Source organism: Gorilla gorilla, chromosome 10, assembly GCF_029281585.2.
Source record: "Gorilla gorilla gorilla isolate KB3781 chromosome 10, NHGRI_mGorGor1-v2.1_pri, whole genome shotgun sequence".
Taxonomy (NCBI): Eukaryota; Metazoa; Chordata; class Mammalia; order Primates; family Hominidae; genus Gorilla; species Gorilla gorilla.
In genome coordinates this window covers 66,956,708-66,980,184 of record NC_073234.2, presented here as the reverse complement: position 1 = coordinate 66,980,184, position 23,477 = coordinate 66,956,708, and the positions used below count along the sequence as shown (strand labels likewise).

The 23,477-nt window shown below is 48.5% G+C and overlaps 1 pseudogene; it reads left to right on the top strand.

Moving 5' to 3' along the window:
- Window positions 1-410: 410 nt before the first annotated feature.
- Window positions 411-23,477, top strand: part of LOC129525986 (adenylate kinase isoenzyme 6-like) — a 47,201-nt pseudogene continuing 24,134 nt past the window's right edge.

The following is a 23,477-nucleotide window of genomic DNA, read 5'->3' as shown; positions in this document are numbered from 1 at the left end:
GGGGTCCTGTTGCTCCTGGAGGCAGAAGACTGCTTTTTCTCTCTGCTTTCCTCCCTCTGTCCCTTGCTCCCTCCCTCTCTCTCAGTGTTCCTCCATCTCCCTGTCTGTCCCTCACTTCCTGTCTCTGTCCCTCCCTACCACCCTAACAACGTCCATCACTCCCTCCCTGCGTGTCTCCATTCCTCTCTCCATCTCTGCCTGTCCTCCCCTGTGGGCGAGACATGCACCCTGGGTGCAAGCCAGGGACTCCACGACCCACCTGGGTCCGGGGCAGAGGCTGCTGGGAAGGCACTGTTCTCCGTGGGAATTTTTTCCCCGGATTGCCTCAGCGTCCCCTTTGGAGTCTGGCGTCCTGTTCCCTTCCACTGGGGGACTTCTTGCCACTTTGGGGTGTCCCCCATGGGCTAGACATGCACCCTGGGTGCAAGCCAGGGACTCCACGACACCCCCGGGCCCAGCGCAAGGGCTGCCGGAAGGCACTGTCCTCCATGGAAGGACCCCAGCCTCGCCGCTTTTATCCGGTGCTGCGCAACCCCCAGTCTCGGCGCAGAGGCTGCCGGGAAGGCACTGTGGTCCGTGGGAGTACCCCGGCCCGCCGCTTTTTCCCCTTGCAGCCTCAACGTCCCCTTTCAAGCCTGGCGTCATGTTTCCTTCCCCCGGAGGCCTTCTTGACGCTTTGGGGTGCCCCCCGTGGGCGTGACACGCACCCTGGGAGGAAGCCAGGGACTCCACGACACTCCCAGGCTCAGCGCAGGCGCTGCCGGGAAGGCACTGTCGTCCGTGGGAGGACTCCGGCCGGCCGCGTTTTGCCCCATGCCGCCTCAAGGTCTTCTTTCAAACCTGGCATCCTGTTCCCTTCTCACAAAGGCCTTCTTGCCGCTTTGGGGTGCCCCGCGTGGGCGCGAAACGCACCCTGGGAGGAAGCCAGCGACTCCACGACCCTCTTGGGCCCGGCGGAGATGCTGCCGGGAAGGCACTGTTGTCTGTGGGAGGACTCCGGCCGGCCACGTTTTTCCCCGAGATCTCACCACTGCACTCCAGCCTGGGCAACAGAGGAAGACTGTCTCAAAAAAAAAAAAAAAAAAGAAAAAAAAAAGTCAATCGCTTCCATCTTTAGATGTCTTTTACACTTAGACAGATAGTTTAGAAGGTATATAAGCTCTATAAACCTTTGTAATTTTGAGTCAGTCTGGCGACATTTTTAGGCCTTCTCTCTGTAAGTGATCACAGAAATAAAAACTGCCTCCTTTTTTAGTTCATCTGCATCTCGTTATCAGGCCGGGAGAATAAGCAGCCCGACCTTCAGTTTGGCCCGGGAACAATTACACTCCAGCCCGGGTGACAGAGGGAGACCTTGTCTCAGAAAAGAAACAAGAAAACAGTAAAAAAGAAGGAAGATAATTAACCCGGTATTGTGCTGTGTTGTGGTTCACCCCCGTGCCTGTATGCCCAGCTACTCGGGAGGCTGAGGCAGAGGAAGATCGCTTTAAGCCCAGCGATTCAAGGTCACAGTGAGCTATGATCCTATCACTACACTCCAGCCTGGGTGACACAGGGAGACCCCCTCTCTAAAAAATACATGAATGAATGAATAAATGAATGTAAAAAAATGCAAGAAGGTGGTGGAGCATGGGAAGGCTCCACTCGCTCCTAAAGACTAGAGCAGAAAAACAGGACCATCCGTTTGAGATACAGGCTATTCCAAATCACAGTGGAGGCCCTGAGGATTTCAGAGCAAGGCCCTGCCGTTATCTGCAGATACTCATTCTTCTTTGGAGCAATAGGCTCTCTCAGCTAGCCTCTGACTGTTAGTAGAAACCAAATGCCCAACTGTGGGGCCACGAAGTTACCATGTGTTACCTGAGCCGCTCATCACACACTGGATGTTAAGTGGGTGTGCACAGCAACACTCTAGCATGTCATGGAAGTGCTGTGGACCTGATTGGGTCCTAACAGATCGTGAAGCACAAGTAAGTTCCATGAGAAAGTGGCCCAAATGCCCATGGTCCCCAGTCAAGAAATGAGGTGAGTTAAGAAATTGCATATAGCTGGGCGCAGTGGCTCATGCCTGTAATCTCAGCACTTTGGGAGGCTGAGACGGGTGGATCACTTGAGGTCAGGAGTTCGAGACCAGCCTGGCGACCATGGCGAAACCCTGTCTCTACTAAAAATACAAAAATTAGCCAGGTGTGGTGGCGTGTGTCAATAGTCTCAGCTATTTGGGAGGCTAAGGCAGGAAAATCGCTTGAACCTGGGAAGTGGAGGTTGCAGTGAGCTGTAAGCACGCCACTGTGCTCCAGCCTGGTTGACACAGTGACAGTCTGTCTCAAAACATACAAAAATTAAATTAAAATTTAAAAAGTACACATAGATATGACACATAGCCAGGCACAGTGGCTCACGCCTGTAATCTCAGCACCTTGGGAGGCTGAGACGGGTGGATCACTTTGTAGCATCATTACTGCCTCAAAAGGACAGAGGCGTATGTTTATGTCACTGTGGGTTTTTTTTTTTCTCTTTTTCCTGGAAACTCATTTATTTGTATTATTATTATTTATTATTATTTTTTTGGATACGGAGTTTTGCTCTTGTTGCCCAGGCTGGAGTGCAATGGGGCAATCTTGGCTCACCACAACCTCTGTCTCCTGAGTTCGAATAATTCTCCTTCCTTGGTCTCCCGAGTAGCTGGGATTACAGGCAAGTGCCACCACACCCAGCTAACTTGGTATTTTTAGTAGAGACAGGGTTTCTCCATGTTGGTCAGGCTGGTCTCAAACTCCCAACCTCAGGTGATTCACCCGCATTGGCCTCCGTAAGTGCTAGGATTACAGGCTTACAGGCGTGAGCCACGGCACCTGGCCTTTTTTTTTTTTTTTTTTTTTGAGACGGAGTCTCACTCTGTTGTCCAGGCTGGAGTGCAATGTCGCGATCTCAGCTCACTGCAACTTTCACCTCCCGGGTTCAAGCAATTCTTCTGCCTCAGCCTCCTGAGTAGCTGGAATTACAGGTGCATACCACCATGCCTGGCTAATTTTTTGTATTTTTATTAGAGATGGGTTTTCACCATACTGGCCAGGCTGGACTTGAACTCCTGACCTCATGATCTGCCCGCCTCTGCCTCCCAAAGTGCTGGGATTACAGGTGTAAACCATCGTGTCCGGCATATTTATTTTTTGTTTAAGTGATCAAAGAACAACCAGACCCAGTCATCAGGGTGGCAATTCCTCAGGCAACAAGGGAGGGAGGAACTTGGAGGTGTGGGCGGGTGGTGGGCGTGGTGGAGAAGACACAGTTGCCCTGGGCTGTGCGCAGGCACCATGAGCTTCCTTCCCCTTGAGGCCTCAGTTTTCAGAGTAACAGTTGCCGCTAGGTGATGCCCGATGTCTGCCAATGAGAGTGTCATCCCGGAATTAATTGGGATCACCCGGAGGGGGAGTGGGAAGGGGAAGGATAGTGGCCCCCAAATCACAGTGGGTTGCTGCACCCTCCCAGGTGGTCCCCACAACTAATTGACCATGGTCCCTGGAAGACACAGCCTAAGTCCTCACCCATTGGATCATCTGGAAATTCCATCCAGAGAACAACTGGAAATTCTCTCAGTCAAGCTCTAAACCTAAAAGAATCACTGGCACACCCACCAGGACTAAGATAACTTTTTAAAAAATCATTTCTGTGTTTTGAGTGTATCCGTTTATTTCTGTACAACAAAATTATTTATTTTAAACGTTACGACTTTTTTACTGCTTACGTATACAGTCCCGTGATAGACAGACCAGGGGACTCGTCAGCTCAGAGTCCATGAGGCCAGAAGTTGACACCTTCAATTTCTATTCAGAATGAATTTAAACAAGCCAGCCAAACACTCTGCCGTGAAACTCCTGGAAAGACAAGCGATTAAAAAATGAAGAAAAAACCAACACTGTCAGGAGCAGTGGCTCATGCCTGTCATCCTCACACTTCGGGAGCCCGAGGATGGGTGGATCCCTCGATCCCAGGCAATTGAGACCAGGCTTGGCAACATGGTGAAACTTTGTCTCCACAAAAATACAAAAATTAGCTGATTTCATAATCTGGACTCAAAATTAATAAATAAGTAGATTGAAATTTAAAATTAAAAAAAATCTTAAATGCTGTATTCTGTTATTTTTGCTTCCTACCCTGAGAAGGACATAATATAGCTGTTGTCTGTCTGTCCCTCTGTTTGTGACAGTGTCTCACTCTGTCTGTCACCCAGGCTGGAGTGCAGTGACACCATCACAGCTCACTGCAGCCTCAACCACCCCAGGGTTAGGTGATTCTCCCACTTCAGCCTCCTGAGTAGCTGAGACCACAGGCAAGCAACTCGGGTTTTGGCCATGTTGTCCAAGGCTGGTCTGAGCTCCTGGGCTCAAGCGATCCTACCACCTCAGCCTCCCTAAGGGTTGGGGTTGCAGGCATGAGCCATCACACCCAGCCTGACTTAATACATCTGGTCTCACTAGGTCCTGACCACACACCCTTGAAGAACTCGAGTCAAGAGAGAATTAGCAAGAGATTTTCAGCATTCTCTCCCAAAAGCAGTGAGGTGGATGGCAGCTGAGTGTCGCGCGCTCCAGTGGTTTTAGGTGGCCACACGTAGAGGATAGATTTCAAATGTTTCTGGAGAGGCGTGGGCCACAGTCATTCGGGGCATTTGAGCTCGGGATGGGGTTTCTGACAGCACCTTAACGGCCAGGAAGGGCCAGGATCTGCCAAGGCCCGTGTTCCCGAGTGGGGACAATAGAACCCAAGGTAGAGGGAGCCATCGATCCTCAGTGAGCTCCAGTCCTAGGCCCCACCATGCAAACCAAATCAGAAGGAACAGTCCCTCGTCCTACATGCCACATCCCTCCACTGAACTTGGGAGCGGATCTGTTTTCCAAACATGAGGTGACTCTCGGTTTGAAATGAATCACAAGGGTCCCGGCTTTCCTGAGATGGCAGGATAAAGAAGACATTCTGTGGCATAGAATGAAGTGTGCCTCAAATCTAGAATCTCCAGTTAAAACCAATGACGGTGGCCTGGCGCGGTGGCTCACCACTGTCATCCCAGCACTTTGGGAGGCTGAGGCTGGTGGATCACGAAGTCAGGGGTTTGAGATTAGCCTGGCCGCCAACATGGTGAAGCCCTGTCTCTACTAATAAAACAAAAGTTAGCTGGGTAGGGTGGCACGCGCCTGTAATTTCAGCTACTCAGGAGGCTGAGGCAGGAGAATCGCTGGAACCAGAGAGGCGGAGATTGCAGCCAGCCAAGACCATGCCACAGCTTGGGCGACAGAACGAGACACCATTTACCCAGGGGGTAAAAGAACAACAGTTGCCCCACCAGGGTGGAAGTTCCCTAGGCAGTGAGGGAGAGACGGAGGGGCCTCCAGAAGGGAAGGAGAGAAAGCAGTTGCCCCAGGCTCTGTGAAGTTGGCCAGATCTCCCTCAGTGCCACCTCGACTTTCAATAACACTGGCCACTAGGTGATGTCCTATTTATTTTTTAAAAACTTATTTATTTTGAAAGATTGCAATTTAGGCTGGGCGCGGTGACTCACACCTGTTATCCCAGCACTTTGGGAGGCCGGGGGTGGGAGGGGCAGATCCCTGAAGGTCAGGAGTTCAAGACCAGCCTGGGCAACATGGTGAAACACTGTCTTTACTGAAAAAACAAAAGTTAGCTGAGTAGGGTGGCATGTGCCTGTAATCCCAGCTACTCGGGAGGCTGAGGCAGAAGAATCACTGGAACGAGGGCGGCGGAGATTGCAGCCAGCTGATACCACCCCAAAGCCTGGGCTACAGAACGAGACTCTATTTAAAATAAATTAATTAATAAATAAGTGAATGAATGTATGTGAAAAGAAAAATGCAAGAAAATGGCAGAGCACGGGAAGGCTCCACTCATTCCTAAAGACCAGAGCAGAAAAACAGGACCTTCAACTTGAGACATAGGCCATTTTGAATCTGTTGTCACCATGCTCAATTGGCACCAAAGAAGGGCAGGTTTCTGTGCCGCCTGTCTGTCATCACCACTCTAGTCAAGTATAATTACAGGGTCATGACTACATAGAGATCTCTCAACCCACCAAATGTGCCCGTACTTTTATGAGCCCAGTTGGGAGAATAAACAGGGCATTTAGCAAAGTACTCATCGTACGTTCTTTGGTCTGCCATGTCTCTTGTGAAACCAATCAAATTCATGTTTCTGTTTTTTTTCCAGCCCTCTACTGTCCACAGAATACTGAAATAAAAGAAGAGTGAATACATTTTATGCAACAAGGAGGAAAAACAACAAAGCGAAAGTCTTAGAGGCTTGTGATACATATACAGGGGATACAGAATAAGGAGACTTCCAGAATCCACACAAAGACGGACAGACAGAGGGATGGGAGGAAACAAATTGAGAAAACAGAGAGAGCAGAAAAGATCAAGAGAGACAGAGATGTAAAGGGAAGAAAGATGAAAAAGAAAATAGAAAGCAGAGAAACAGAAAAAGAGAATGAGAAATGAGAAAAAAGGGAGGAAGAAAAAGAGAGAGAAGAAAAAGAAAAGGAAAGAAAGTGAAAGAAAAAAAGGAAAATGAAGGAAATAAAAAACAAGGCAGCACAACATGGCTTATGCCTATACTCCCAACACTTTGGGAGGCTGAGGTGGAAGAATCGCTTGAGTCCAGCAGTTTGAGACCAGCCCTGGCAACACAGTGAGACCACGTCTCTACTTAAAAAAAAAAAAAATTAAAAAGTTAGCTGGGTGTGATGGCAGGCGCCTGTAGCCCCAGTTCCTTTGGAGCCTGAGGTGGGAGCATCTCTTGGGCTCGGGAGGTGGAGGCTGCGGTGGGCCTTGGTCAGGCAAATGTACTGCAACCTGTTGCCCAGGCTCGTCTCGAACTCCCAAACTCTAGTGAACTGCCTGCCTCAGCCTCTGAACTTGCACCTGCCATATCCAACGGCCCTGGGTGTATACAGTGACAGATTTTAGTAGACATGGCGTTTTGCCATATTGCCCAGGTTGGTCTCGAACTTGAATCCGGGAATTTGAGGCTACAGTGAGCCATGGTCGTGCCACTGCACTGCAGTCGGGGTGATGGAGCAAGACTCCATCTCTAAATAACTAAATAATAAAAACAATAACAATAATAACAAACAATAATACAAAGAAATACTAACAACAACAATAATAAACTAGTAGGAGTGAAAAATATAAAAATATAAAAGATAATTTAGATCACAATTAATAGCAATAATTTAAAGGAGTTATTTCTTTAACCTGTCTCTCTTACTTTCTGAAACAGGGTCTTTCTCTGTCACTCAGGCTGGAGGCCAATGGCGTGATCGTGGCTCACTGCAGCTTCGACATCCCAGAATCAAGCAATTCCTGCAGTCTCAGCCACTTGGAAGGTTGAGATAGCAAGATCACCTGAGGGAGTGTTATGCCCAGACCATTAGTTCCCCAAAGAAGATCACCAGAGTCCAGAGTCAAAGCCAAGTGGCAAGGATCTTTACTACAAGTTCGAACCTGGTCCCTCCATTCCACAGCATACAAGAGGGCCTTGAACAATACGAGTGTTTGCTTTTTATAGCCTGAAAGTTACAGGGGAACAAAGGAATTCTTTTGGTTCCCACTCTTTCAGTAAAACTTTGAATGGCTGTCCTCTTATCAGAGACTTTCCTGGTGGTGTTTGTACTGGGCTCAGGAAGTTTGAGAGATATATGGCGATATGTGGTGGGATGGAAGGATGGGATGTGTTTGTACTGGGCTTGTTTGTTTTGAGCCCAGGGCTGAGGAATGTGCCCGGCTCCTTTCATTCCCCCCCTTTCTTTTCAGGTATTTTTAGAGCCAATCTTGGGTCTTATAAGTCTGATTCTGTTTCAGCATTTACAGGTTGGTATTGGGCTCTGAGGACCATGAGTTGTACAGTGTTAAACCTTTCTTTAACGAACCGCAAAATTCTGTTAACAACACAAGGTCCTACGGTAAGCAGAAATAGTAGACTCAGCAGGGGTCCAAGGAAGGGGGCTAACAGAGAAAACATAGATGAGTTCCACCATTGGTCTGCAGCTGAAGCGAACTGCCGTGTTCTTACTTCTGTGCTTAACTTGCGTAACTGTTGGACCTGGTCTTCCACGAGCCCTGATTCATTTATGTAGAAACAACAGTCTTCCTTTAGAAACATACATGTTCCCCCTTTTTCAGCAGTGAGAAGGTCTAAGGCCCTCTGGTTCTGCAAGGTTACCTGTGCTAGGGACGTGAGCTGCCGCTGGAGGGAGGCAAGGGACTCAACTGACTCCTCCATAGCAACGGCAAATTGTTGGTACAGCTTGTTACTTTCTATGAGGGTGTGACCTAGGGCTCCCCCAGCCAATCCGGCTGCCATGAAGGATGCAGTGAGGGAGATTCCTGCAATGAGGGGGAGAAATATGGCTCGTGCAGGTCTCGGTCTAGGGTCTGGGTGAATAACAGCACTAGTCCAGTTACCAGTATACCCTAGGAACTCGCCGGCAGTAAGTAGAGTTAACCGGGGAACTAATGTGACAGGAAGACACAGTAGGTTGGTAACAGAGGGGCTTGATAGGTTTTTAGATAATGTTCCATTACACCAGAAGAATATGCCTGACGGAGCCCTTAAGGTGATATTAGGGGGCGTTGCAGTGATGCTGCAGAGGCTGGAATTAGTTCCTGAGAAACAGTAGGGACACTTTTCTTGACTGGGGTTTAGGTATAGTGGCACGTTAGGGATAGGGGCATATGAGAGGTTTCGGTGGTTGTTAGCTTGGGCAGAGGTGGAGGATCCCCATGGCAGGGGGACAGCGGTTAGCGGTGGACGCCCTAGAGTGGCACACAGAAAGCAGCCAGACAGGCTGTGAAGTCCTGTAAGGTTGGCAAGTTCTAATCCTTCTTGCAATAATTTTAACCAGGAAAAAGGACGTAAATCTTGTGTCAGGTGGTTTTCTTGTCGCTGGATATTTCCATGGACCAGGGGCCGTACCTGCACTAGACCCCACCACAGATAGAGGTGACTGCTAGGCCATGTGGAGGCGGATGAGTAGTATACAGCCCCGTGTTGAGGCGTGGTCCAGCGGGAGTTCCAGGTGTCTCTAACTATCCATGTATATGAAAGGTCTCTATCTCGTCTGCGATGGAAGGGCCATCTGGGATCTATCTGTTCTTCTCCACCCCACCATTGGTATTTATGGATGTTACAATAGTTATAAGGGCAGCCGGCACTTTGGTGCCACCAATAGTGCTTACAATTGTATTTAGTCTGATCATACTCGAAGCATATTATTGGTGCCACTGGTTTGGCTACTGGGAAATTGGTAAAATTTAGTAAAATTGGGCTATTGCACCCTGAGGAGGGGCAATCTGCACTGGCCACTAATTTCCCGGGCTTATGAGGTTGTCTAGGGTGGGTTTGGTTTTCATAAAGCCAGAATCTCCAGACAAAGGGATTAGGAGCTAGCTTTATGTTTTCCCCAGCGGCCACTAGGGCGACTAATGTTAGAGTTAGACTACTTAACTGCATGTTTGCAGTGAGCTATGCTGCCGGCGCAGGGTGAGTTTTAAGGGGTTGTTCTTAGCTCTGTCCACAGTCCATGTGTCCGGTGCTTTAGCCGCCTCCGTGATTGGCCCCAGAAGGTCGGAGGTTGGGTCCACTGGCTTGACGTGGGTGTAGTGGATCCACGACGCAATGCCTTCTACCTTCAGGGCGGTGGGTGTGGTCAGGAGTACTTGGAGTGGTCCTTTCCACCTGGGCTCTAGGGTCTCTTGTCGGTGTCGCTTAACCAGGACCCAGTCTCCCGGCTGGTACGGATGGGGTGTCGGTGGGGAACTGGTCTCATATAGCTCTTTCAGCTTGGGCCAGATTTCTTGGTGAATTTTCTGTAAGGCTTGTAGGGAAAATAAGAATTCAGAGACATTTTCTGTTTCAGACTTAAGCAGGTCATCTTTTAAGCTAGGAACCAGGGGTGGAGGTCTGCCATACATGATTTCGTAAGGGGTAAGGCCCAGTTTGTAAGGGGTATTATGGGCCTGGAACAGAGCATAGGGGAGAAGGACTACCCAATTAGCGCCAGTCTCTATAGTCAATTTAGTTAAGGTCTCTTTTAAGGTCCGATTCATCCTTTCTACCTGTCCTGAACTCTGGGGCCTGTAAGCACAATGTAGTTTCCAATTTGCCCCAAGGATGGAAGCCAAGTCCTGACTTACCTTAGCGACGAAAGTGGGCCCATTATCTGACCCTATCTGGATGGGGAAGCCATACCTGGGAAGGATATCTTCCAGAATTTTCTTTGCTACGACCTGAGCAGTTTCTCTTTTGGTTGGGAATGCTTCAGTCCACCCTGAAAAAGTATCTACAAAGACAAGTAAGTACCGGTACCCGTACTTTCCTGGCTTTATTTCAGTAAAATCTACTTCTCAGTAAATACCGGGCCTGGTTCCCCTGAGCCTTGTTCCTGTTGCAGCTTGAGATTGGGGGTATGCATTGTTAAGCTGGCAGACTTTGCAACTTGTAACGATATTGCTGGCCGTCTCAGCTATATGTCTAATTTTGAGCTTGGAGCGTCTGATCAGGTCTATCATCCGCCGGGCCCCCAGGTGGGTGGTTCAGTGGATGTGTTCTAACACCTGTTGTCCTAATTTTTCTGGTAGGATGGTTTGGTCATTAGTATCAGTCCACCACCCATTCTGGATTTGTTTCAGGGGAAGTTTGTCAATCCACTGGAGATCTTGTTCTGAATATTCAGGGAAATATGGCAAGTCCCAGGGGCCCGGGTCAGGCAGCTGGAGTGCAAGGAGTTGGCTGGGAGCCTTCGCCACATTTCTTGCAGTTTGGTCTGCCAGAAAGTTGCCTTGAGCAGTTGGAGTAGTTAGTTTCTGATGCCCTGGGCAACGTACAATGGCTAATTTTTCTGGCCTCCATAGGGCTGTTAGCAGGGCAAGGATCTCTTGTTTGTTTTTTATCTCTTCCTTCAGCTGTCAGTAACCCTCGCTCCCTGTAAATGGCCCCATGTGTATGTGCCGTTGCAAAAGCATATCGGCTGTCTGTATATACTGTCAGCTTTTTCCCCGCCCCTAAGGTAAGAGCTTGGGTGAGCGCTATCAGTTTGGCCTTCTGGGCCGATGTCCCCGGGGGCAGGGGTTCTGCCCAGATTACCTCAGTCTCTGAAGTTACTGCCACTCCAGCATACCTCTGGCCTTGATGCATGAAGCTGCTCCCATCAGTGAACCAGACGAGGTCGGCATCAGGAAGTGGGCGGTCCTGCAGGTCTTCTCGAACTCCGTGCACCTGAGCTAGTATCTTGGTGCAGTCATGGAGTGGGGCATCCAGGTCCGGATTGGGCAGCAGTGAGGCAGGGTTTAAGGTCATTGGGGGCAGGCAAATTATCTTGAGAGGATTTAGTAGTAGTCCTTGGTAGTGGGTGAGCCGGGCGTTACTCATCCATCGATTAGGTGGCTGTTTGAGTACACCTTCGATGGCATGTGGAGTAACGACCCGCAATTCTTGCCCCATGGCAAGTTTATCAGCATCTTGCACCATCAGAGCCGTGGCCGCAATCATTCAGAGACAAGGGGGCCACCCAGCAGCCACTGGGTCTAACTTTGACAGGTAGGCAACTGGCCTCCGCCAGGGGCCTAAGTTCTGAGGTATTACCACCTTAGCGACACCCTTATTCTCATCCACGTATAAGTGGAAGGGCTTGGTAACATCAGGTAGTCCTAGTGCAGGCGCGGAGAGTAGGGCGGTTTTAATCTGTTGGAAGGCCAACTCGGCTTCGTCTGTCCAATTAAATGGCTGTTGCCCCCGTGTTGCCTGATACAAGGGTTTAGCCAGTTCTGCGAACCCAGGTATCCATAGTCTGCAAAATCCTGCCGACCCCAGGAATTCTCTCACTTGTCGGGTGGATTGTGGCCTGGGGATCTGCAGAACAGTTTGTTTCCGGGTGTCTGTTAGCCAGCGCTGCCCTCCCTTAAGAAGGTACCCTAGATATGTTACCTCTGGCTTATAGATTTGAGCTTTCTTGGCCGAGGCTCAGTAGCCTAGATTTCCCAGAGCTTGTAAGAGACCCTTGGTCCCTTGGATGAAAGCTTCTTGGGTCTCAGCAGCAATTAGGAGGTCATCAACATACTGTAGTAAAATTATTTCAGGGTGTTTACGTCGGTACTCACCCAGGACTTCATGGAGGGCCTCATCCAACAGGGTAGGAGAGTTTTTGAATCCCTGCGGCAGCCTGGTCCATGTCAGTTGGCCACTTATACCCCTATCAGGGTCATTCCACTCGAAGGCAAAGAGCTTTTGGCTCTGAGGGGCTACAGGCAAACTGAAGAAAGCATCTTTCAAATCTAAAACAGTGTGTCAATGATGTTTAGGGTTTAAGGTACTTAGGAGGTTATACGGGTTAGGCACAGTTGGATGTATGTCCACAAGCCTCTTGTTGATTTCTCTTAAGTCTTGTACAGGTCTGTATTCTCCACTATTAGGTTTTCGTACCAGCAACAATGGAGTATTCCAGGGTGAGTGACATGGGCGAAGGACCCCTTGGTCAAGGAGCCGGCGGATATGCGGGGCAATCCATTTCTTGGCCTCTAGGGGCATCAGGTATTGGCGTACCCGCACGGGGTCTGTCCCAGGCTTAAGTTCAATAAATAAGGCAGGACGGTGTTTTGCTAGACCTAAGCCCCCCGTTTCCGCCCACGCTTCTGGATATTGCTGGAGCCAGGTTGCTATGTCCTGGTCAGGGGCCGCTTTCTCCTGGTGGAGCCGGTACTCATCTTCTAGGTTTATAGTCAGGACGGACACGGGTTGATTGTGGGAGTTGGTCACGACGGGCCTCTCAGGGAGGAAATGGATCTGTGCTCCCATTTTAGTTAGCAGGTCTCTCCCCAATAGGGGACAGGGGCTCTCAGGGATGACCAGGAAAGAATGGGTTACATTCTTGGCTCCGAGGTTTACTGTTCTTTGTGTTGTCCATGGGTATTTCTTAACTCCTGTGGCCCCTTGTACCCATGAGGATTTGGAGGATAATTTCCCATTAGTTTTAACTAAGACCGAGTGCTGTGCTCCAGTATCGACCAAGAACTGGACTGGGGACCCCTCCACTTGCAAAGTTACCCTAGGTTCGGGGAGGGGGTCCAAACCCCGTCTTCCCTAGTCTTCGTCTTGAGTGACTAGTACGGGCGTAGACCTAGGGGGTCCGGGTCCCTGTCCTCGTGGTTTCTTTTTGGGGCAGTCTCTTACCCAGTGGCCAGCCCCCTTACAGTAGGCACATTGGTCTTTGCTCAGATTATCATGCCGGGGGGGCCACCTAGGTTGGGTGTACTCTGGCTGTAGATGCTCTTTCTGTACCACTGCTGCCAGGACCTTGGTCATTTTTTCAGTGGCCTTAAATTGCTTTTCCTCTGGAGTATCTCTGTTATTGTAAACCCACTGGGCTATCTGAAGGAGGTCCTGAATCCGCTTTCCCTCCAAGTCTTCTAATTTGTGGAGTTTTCTCTTAATATCTGGGGCTGCCTGATTTACGAAAGACATTACAACAGCTGCCTGACTTCCTGGAGCCTCTGGATCTATGGGGGTGTACTGTCTAAAAGCTTCCATTAATCTTTCTAAGTAGGTAGCTGGGCTCTCTGTCTTCCCCTGCAGAATAGAATATACTTTAGCCAAATTAGTGGGCTTGTGAGCAGCTGCCCAGAGACCTGCCATTAGAGTCTGGCGATAAAGTTGTAGCCGTCCCCTACCTTCTGCTGTGTTGTAGTCCCATGCCGGCCTGGTCAGAGGAAAGGTTGCGTTTATGAGGTCGGGGTTGGCAGTCGGTTGACCGTCGTCCCCCGGGACCAGCTTTCTAGCTTCTATCTGTATTCTTTCTTGCTCTTCCGTGGTGAACAAGATTTGGAGGAGCTGCTGACAATCATCCCAAGCGGGCTGGTGGGTGAACATGACACTATCCAGTAAGGCCAGTAAATCTTTGGGGTTGTCTGAAAACCGAGCACTCTGAGTCTTCCAGTTATACAGATCACTGGTGGAGAATGGCCAGTACTGGAGCCTGGGGATTCCTGTGTCATCTGGGGGTCCTATTTCCTGAAGGGGTAAAGCCACCGGGGAGTCAGGCAGCTGAGGGGGACTAGTCTGCGAAGTGCGCCCTCGTGTCCGCCCCGCCGGCCCTTCAAAGTTACTTTCCCTTTCAGCGGGCCCGTGTGTGCCGGCTGCCTCCCGTCCGCCTGCTCCCTCCCGCAGCTCAGCCAGGGGGGCTGGGGCCTGGGGCCCGGAGGGGTATGGAGGGGGTTCTGTGAACAGTGGGTCACCGCTGTCAGGTAGAACAGGATGGGTGGGGGGGCAGTTGGTTGCTTGGATTTTAGTGGTCGAGCAACCAGTGCCTTACAGGGTTCAGAGGTTAATTGGAAAGGGGACAGCCAAGGAGGCGGGTTCTCAACAAGGTCCTGCCATATGAGGATATATGGGATTTGATGTAAGTGGCCCACATGCCCAGGTAGGAAAATCTTGGACTTTACCCTAGTGATGACAGCAAGTCGGAAGGTCCCTTCGGGTGGCCACCCCACATCAAAGGCAGGCCATTTGGAGTGACACAGAGTAATTAGCTTTCCTTTCCTGAATTCTATACCAAGATCATGGCCCCTTGCTATAACTTCTTTGAAATTACTCGTAAGGAGAGATAGAGGAGTGCTCTGGGTATTACCCATCCTGTAATAATTTGTAGTCTCTTCCTGTAAAGGAATGTGGGTTTGAATCCCTGTAAAGGAAATCTGATCTGACTTATTAATGATATCTAATTGCAGGCGCACTTTGGCAGCCCTGGTCAGAGTTAGCTGCCTGGATCGTGATCGCGCTGGGGCAGCCCAGATCAGAGACAGCTGCTGCCCGCCAAACCGGGGCAGTTCAGATTGCAAGCACGCACCAGAAGCCCGGGTCAGAGTTAGCTGTCTGCATCGCGATCGTGCTGGGGCAGCCCAGATCAGAGACAGCTGCTGCCCGCCAAACCGGGGCAGTTCAGATTGCAATATAGATCAGATGAGAGCCAGGGGACGTCTCCCACCAGTCTCCGCTGGTTGTCCTATAGCGCGTCCGCCAGGACTGTGCCACCTCCAGTTTCAGACCTCGCGAGTCACAGATTCAGATTCAGAACAGACACAGACAGACAAACGGAGACGAGCCAGCTCACCTATCAGTAGATCGATCCTAGCAGATCTGTTGACCAGGGGTCTGGTGGGCTTGGGGAATCCCGGATGAGCCCCCAGATGTTATGCCCAGACCGTTAGTTCCCCAAAGAAGATCACCAGAGTCCAGAGTCAAAGCCAAGTGGCAAGGATCTTTACTACAAGTTCGAACCTGGTCCCTCCGTTCCACAGCATACAAGAGGGCCTTGAACAATGCGAGTGTTTGCTTTTTATAGCCTGAAAGTTACAGGGGAACAAAGGAATTCTTTTGGTTCCCGCTCTTTCAGTAAAACTTTGAATGGCTGTCTCCTTATCGGAGACTTTCCTGGTGGTGTTTGTACTGGGCTCAGGAAGTTTGACAGATATATGGCAATATGTGGTGGGATGGGAGGATGGGATGTGTTTGTACTGGGCTTGTTTGTTTTGAGCCCGGGGCTGGGGAATGTGCCTGGCTCCTTTCAGGAGCCCAGGAAGGTCGAGGCTGCGGTGAGCCGAGATTACATTCTCATACTCCAACCTTTCTCAAAAAAGAAAAATAAAAGTAAAACAACAGCAGCTTCAGTGTGTAAAAAGAGGAATAAGAAACATAAAAGAAAAAAGAAAAACAAAATGAAGGGCAACTGAAAGTACTGGGGAAACAATTGGAGAGGAAGAAATGACGTAGTGAGAGACCGACATCTAGTGGATGCAGGTGGTAGTGCTGCTGATCAGAGAGATCTGTTCTACCTTAGAAATCCCAAGTTAACCATCAAGGCCAGCGCTCGCCGCCGACATTTGGTGGACCCGGCGCTCGCGGACGGAAGCGATCAGACCCAGTTGGAACCTTATCACACCGAGCCTGCCCACCTTTGCGGCCATCTAACTCCGCCGACCTGCCCGCCGTTCCGCCACCGTCGGCTGGTTGACCCGGGCAGCGGAGAGAGGAGGAAAGACACAAAGGCAGTGACTGCCTCCTGTCCCATTCCCGCGCGCCTGGGGCGGGTAGAGGGGCCATGACCCCAATGGCCACCACTGGGCATGCGTGAACACTACTCGGACAGGAACCGCAGGGGCACACCCTCTGACACCCAAGCCTCAGCCATTCTCACCAGGCTCGATAAATCCGATCCCAGCCCTTGAAGGAGGTCAAAGCGGGGCGCAGGAAGGAGGCGGAATTAGAGAGGGAATGACGAGCATGGGCGACACCCCTACCTCAGCAAACCCCGGCACAGCACCTTGGAAAGCCCGCAGATGGGGCCGGGCGCCTCCCGAAGACACAGCGGGCACCAGTGGTCTCTCGGGAGAGACACCTGCTGCGTGCTTCAGGGCTCTGGGTCCGGTGGGCATGAGCGGGCGAGGAAACTAGGTTCCGGGTATAACAGGAGAAAGGAAGGAAGGTAGACGTCAAGGGCTGAATTACACAGGACACGCCACATCACCAGGTCCCCCGCGCACGGGTGCAGGGAACCTTGTGTGGAGGTCTGACTTTCAGTAGATCGCAGCGAGGGAGCTGCTCTGCTCCATAGAAAACCCTGACCCAGAAGCAGGATGTCTACAAATAGTTTAGCATCCGGTTCCCCAAAAACACGTTATGTGATGGGTCAGGGGGTGACCGCCCTTCTGGCAGCAGCCCATTTCCTAGGATGAGGGGCTCTCTGCACCGGATCCTGGTTCCCGGCGCATGGCAGGACATGCCCATCATGAGGCGGAGCGGCCCGCGGGAGGGGACGGCAGAGGACCGCCTATCCAAGGCCAACAAAGCCAAGCACATACACAAAATGTCTGAACCTGCGGTTCCTCTCGTACTGAGCAGGATTACCATGGTAGCAACACATGGGCAACAACACAAGGGGAACGCAAACAGTAAAACTAACCTGTCTCACATGGATCTAACCATAATGCTTTTAGGGCATGCGCACCGCTCTTGGGTGAATCCATTGTAGTCCACCGTGCCCTTCGCAAAGAAAAGAGAACTCTCCAGATGCGATGGATCACGCCTGTAATCCCAGCACTTCGGGAGGCTGAGGAGGGAGGATCACCTGAGATCAGGAGTTCAAGATCAGCTTGGCCAACATGGTGAAATCCTGTCTCTGCAAAAATACAAAAATTAGCCAGGCATGATGGCGGGTGCCTGTAATCCCAGCTACCCAGGCGGCTGAGGTGGGAGAATCGCTTGAATCCAAGAGGCGGAGGTTGCAGCCAGCCGAGATCGCGCCATTGCACTCCAGCCTGGACAACAAGAGTGAAAGTACCTCTCAAAAAAAAAAAAAAAAAAAAAAAGATACAAATAATTATATGGGCTCTGTTGCCCAGGCTGGAGTGCAGTGGCTTGATATCAGCTCTCTGCAGCAGCCTCCATCTCCCGGGTTCAAGTGATTCTCCTGCTTCTGCCTCTCGAGTAGCTGGGACTAAAGGCGAGCGTGCCACCACGCCCAGCTAATTTTTGTATTTTTAGTAGAAATGGGGTTTCACCATGTTGGCCAGGCTGGTCTTGATCTCCTGACCTCAAGGGATCCACCCGCCTTAGCCTCCCAAAGTGCTGGGATTACAGGTGTGAGCCGCCACACCTGCACTATGTGTTTTTTAAATCTCTCTTTCTAGGGTCATGAGAATTCTCATTAATTTCACTTAGAGCTCCCGGAGAGAAAAGCCTCTATTATTGTCATTGTAACAGTAAAAAAAAGAGAGTTTTTTTCTTTTGAGACAGAGTTTTGCTCTTGTTGCCTAGGCTGGAGTGCAATGGCCTGATCTCAGCTCACTGCAACCTCCACCTCCCAGGTTCAAGTGATTCTCCTGCCTGGGCCTCCCAAGTAGCTGGGATTACAGGCATGTGCCACCATGCCTGGCTAATTTTGTATTTTTACTAGAGAAAGGGTTTCACCATGTTGGTCAGGCTGTTCTCGAACTCCTGACCTCAGGTGATCCACCTGCCTTGGCTTCCTAAAGTGCTGGGATCACAGACGTGAGCCAGTGTGTCCAGCTTTTTTTTCTTTTCTTTTCTTTTCTTTTTTTTTTTTGAAACAGGGTCTCCTTCTATTGCCCAGGCTGGAACACAGTGGCACAGTCATAGCTCACTGCAGCATCAAACTCCTGGAGCTCAAGCCACCCTCCAGGCTCAGCCTCCCAAGTAGCTAGGATTACAGGTGCACACCACTACGCCCACGAAATTTTTTCTATTTTTACACAAAATGTCTCAACATGGATTTTTTTTCTTTTTTGGCAGAGATGATGTCTCACTATGTTGCCCAGGCTGGTCTCAAACTCCCCACCTCAAACCATCCTTCCACCTTAGCCTCCCAAAGTGCTAGGATTACAGGCGTGAGCCACTGCACCCAGCCCCAATAACTTTTTTTTTTTTGGCAGTCTCGCTCTGTCAACCAGGCTGCTGGAGTGCAGTGGTGTGATCTCAGCTCACTGCAACCTCTGCCTCCCAGAGTCAAACAATCCTCCCGCCTCAGCCTCCTGAGTAACTAGAATTACAGGCTGATGGCAGCATGCCCTGCTAATTTTTGCATTTTTAGTAGAGACGGGGTTTCACCATGTTGGCCAGGCTGGTCTTGAACTCCTGACCTCAAGTGATCCACCTGCTGTGCATGGCCTCCCAAAGTGCTGGGATTATGGGCATGAGCCACCCCACGTGGCTCCCAAGAACTCTTTAAATGAACCTAGTGTCACAAGAACAGATAGCTAAACTGTATCCGAAAAGGTGGCTCATACGGGGAAATTTTTGGTGGATTTGGGGAAGCTTAGGGCAAATTTTAAACATGAGGCCTTTTGTCAGATCACCTACATTCCTTGGATTCTACGTGGGTTTGTTGCAGATGCTTAATATGACAAATTACATGACTTCTATCACTTCATTTGATCAGCCTCCCATTGACTTTCAGCCAAGTCCTGCAGAATTGCTTCTCAGATTGTATGTTTCCTCAAGACTAAGATGTTTTCATAGTCTCTCTCTAACTTCCCCTTTTTGTGGCTATTTATTTATATTTATATGTTTTTCAACTCATTTTTTTTTCTCTTTATAAAAGCTTTAACCTGTGCTATTCTTGAGGGAAATACTGATGCATATATAAACTTTAAGGTTGTTTTTCATCCTGGCTACAGACACTCGGTGAATAATTTTTCAGGTTATGGGAAAACCCATCATTATGAGAATGTAGCAACTTTTATTTTGCAGTAACTGTTAAAATTGTAGCCATGGTGCTCAGTAAAAGGGGACCTTCCCCCTGTAGGTGTTTGGAGAGGAGTTTTTTGTTAGTAACCTGCTTATGGATGGGGCATTATCACCTAGAAAGGAAAGAGGTACCATGGTATGCAGTTAAAGGGAGCTGGGGCAAGAGCAAGGCAAAGAAATTTCCTCATGTCTTCAATGCAGAGCCAGCATTTAGACTTCTACTCCAGGCAGGGCCCACAAATCTCTGGCAGCCATAAGCACCTGTTTTGCTTCTGCCTTCTTCCTGTTGGCAATTTTGGGTTCTGGGGTTTTTTTTTAGACAGAGTCTCACTCCATCACCGGGCTGGAGTGCAGTGGTGCAATCTCGGCTCACTGCAGCCTCTGCCTCCCAGGTTCAAGTGATCCTCTTGTCTCAGCCTCCCAATTAGCTGGGACTACAGGTGCGCACCACCAAGCACAGCTAATTTTTGTATTTTCAGTAGAGATGGGGTTTCACCATCTGCCCAGGCTGATCTCGAACTCCTGATCTCAAGTGATCCATCCACCTCAGCCTTTCAATGTGCTGGGATTACAGGTGTCATTCACCGTGCCTGGCCTGTTGACAATTTGAGGGGCATGTAAAATATCTTCAGCCCTTTCAGCCAGTGAAACACCGAAGAATGTGTTACGTGGCTTCTCCATTCTCCTTCTTTCTCTGCTCTACTAAATATTAAAGGGTTCTCCTTTTCCCAAGCCCAGTGGAAAAGCTTCAGGAAGCATGGAGGTATCAGAAGCATCCAAAGAGATCACACCAAGTAATTCCAAGTCACTCTCATTCACCCCATTGGAAGTTCCTGCCATCCTGTGTACCCTGGGGGCTTCCTAATGCAGGCAGATAATATCCTTGGTGTGCTGTTAGGCTGGAAGACTCCCTCATCTTTGCTCTTCTGTTTGAGAAAAGAAATGGCTGGACACGGTGGCTCACCCCTGTAATCCCAACATTTTGGGAGGCAAAGGCAGGTGGATCACTTGAGGTCAAGAGTTCAAGACCAGCCTGGCCAACATGGTGAAATCCCATCTCTACTAAAAACACAAAGGTTAGCCGGGTGTGGTGGTGGATGACTGTAATCACAGCTACTCAAGGAGCTGAGGCAGAAGAATCACTCGAACCCAGGAGGCGGAAGTTGCCATGAGCCGAGATCACACCACTGCACTCCAGCCTAGGCAACAGAGCAAGACTCTGCCTAAAAATATATATATATATATATAACATATACATTTATATATATATATTATATTTATATTTTAATAAATGAATAGAATTCATCACCTAACTCCTAAAGCTACTTCTCTAGATGAAATTCTGGGCACTTAGGAGTCAGCAGTGGTATATTGAGTGCATTGCTCTTGCTCACAGGTGCTTCTTTTCTGTCCCATGGCAGGCGGCACCAACATAAGGCTTCTGCAAAGCTGAGAGCTCCTTTTAACCATGGATCAGGAGCAAAGTTTGCAGCTACACTGTCAGGCTGTGTTTGGATGTTAGCAGTTAGTTTAGCTTTGCGTCTTCAGAGCAATTGTTCTTAGCTACTTAAGAAAAAAAAAAAACCCGATAAAGCATTTGCTGCTCCATAGGATGGGAGCACCCTCTGTTTTCAGGGCATTTGAGGTCCTCTGGCATGCGTTTTTGATGTTTATTATTGTCAGGGCTGTCCCTGTAATTTCCCAGAAATAGAACTCCTGAAAGCTGTTTCCCAGAAAGGACAGCAATAGAGATAATGGATGCCAGAGACAGAGAACACTCTGGTGCCAGATCCTTGGGCTGCTATGTCAGACATTTGCTTATTTATTATTATTATTATTGTTTTTTGAGATGGGGTCTCATTGTGTTGCCTAGGCAGTTCTTCAACTCCCGAGCTCAAGCAATCCTCCCACTTTGGTCTCCTAAAGTGCTGGAATTACAGGCATGAGCCACTGTGTCCAGCTGTTGTTGTTATTATTATTATTGTTATTATTATTTTGAGATGGAGTTTTGCTCTTGTTGCCTAGGCTGGAGTGCAATGGCACAACCTCGGCTCACTGCAACCTCCTCCTCCTAGGTTCAAGCAATTCTACTGCCTTAGCCTCCCGAGTAGCTGGGATTACAGATGCCTGCCACGATGCCCAGCTAATTTTTGTATTTTTAGTAGAGACGGGGTTTTACCATGTTGGCCAGGCTGGTTTCGAACTTCTGACTTTAGGTGATCCACCCACTTTGGCCTCCTAAAGTGCTGGGATTACAAGCATGAGCCACTGTACCTGGCCTCAGCTGTTATTATTTTTAATTGATACCTAATACTTGATACCTAATACATATTTAATTGATACCTAATACATATTTACAGGGTACATTTTGATATTTTGATACATGTTTACAATGTATAAGGATCAAATAAGGGTGATTAGTATATCCATCACCTCAAACATTTATTATTTCTTTGTGTTGGGAGGTTCAAAATCTGCTGTTCTAGCTATTTGAAAATATACAATAAATTATTGTTAATTACAGTCACCCTATAGTGCTTTAGAGCACTAGAACTTATTTTCCATATCTAGCTGTACTTTGGTATCCATTAAACAACCGTTAGACTGTGTGCAGTGGCTCATGTCTGTAATCCCAGCACTTTGGGAGGCCGAGGCAGGAGGATCACCTGAGATCAGGAATTCAAGACCAGCCTGGGCAACATACCGAGATCCTTCTTAGAAAAAAAAAAGAGAGAGAGAAAATAAAAGAAAAGGAAAGAAAATAAAATTTAAAATTTTCTTCATTGATTATTCAGGACCATATTGTTTTATTTGCATGTATTTGTAAAATTTCAAAAGTTCACCTTGTTGTTGACTTCTAGTTTTATTCCATTTTGGTCAGGAAGGATACTCGATATAATTTCAATTATTTTAAATTTGTTGAGACTTCTTTTGTGGCCTAACATGTGGTCTATTCTGGAGAATGTTTCTTGTGCTGATGAAAGAGGGTGTTTTCTGCATCTGTTGGATGAAATGTTCTGTAAATGTCTCTTTGTTAGTCTAAAATGCAGTTGGTTTTTTGTTTTTTTGAGACAGAGTCTCACTCTGTTGCCCAGGCTGGAGTGCAGTAGCATGATCTTGACTCACTGCAACCTCCACCTCCCAGGTTTAAGCAATTCTCATGCCTCAGCCTCCCAAGTAGCTGGGATTACAGATGCCTGCCACCACACTCAGCTAATTTTTGTATTTTTAGTAGAAACAGGGTTTTACCATGTTGGCCAGGCTGGTCTCAAACTCCTGGCCTCAAGGGATCTGCCTGCCTTAGCCTCCCAAGGTACTGGGACTACAAGTGTGTGCCACTGCATCCAGCCTAAAGTGCAGTATAAATCTCGTGTTTTTGTTGTTGATTTTCTATCTAGACAATCTCTTCAGTGCTGAGAATGGGGTGTTGAATTCCCCAGCTATTGTACTGGAGTCTATGTCTCCCTTTAGATCTAATAATATTTGGTTTATATTATATATCTCGGTGGTCCAGTGTTGGGTGCATAGATATTTAGAATTGTTACGTACTCTTGCTGAATTGATCCCTTTATCATTATATAACCACCTTTGTCTCTTTTTAATCATTTCTGACTTAAAGTCTGTTTCATCTGATATGAGTATAGTTACCCTGCTTACTTTTGGTTTCTGTTTGCATGGAATATCTTTTTCCACTCTTTCAGACTATGTGTGTCTTTACAGATCAAGTGAGTTTCTTGTAGGCAACCTATAGTTGGGCCATGTTTTTTAATCCATTCAACCAGTCTATATATTTTAAAGGGGGAAATTTAGTCAGTTTACATTCAAGATTATTATTGATAGGTGAGGACTTGTCATGTTGTTAATTTTTTTAAATATATCCTTTGTTCGTTTCTTCCCCTCTTATTTTTCATCCTTGTAATTTGGTGGTTTTCTATAGTGATAAAGTTTGATTCTTTTCTCTTTCTCCTTTGGGTATGTGCTCTACCAGTGAGTTTTATACTTTTTTGTGTTTTCATGAGAGTAATTATCATTTCACTTCCAGATGTGGGACTCCCTTTAGCATTTCTTGTAAGGCTGGTCTAGTGGTGATGAATTCTATCAGTCTTTGCTTGTCTGAGACATGTCAGGCATTTAGCTTCAGGACCTGAATC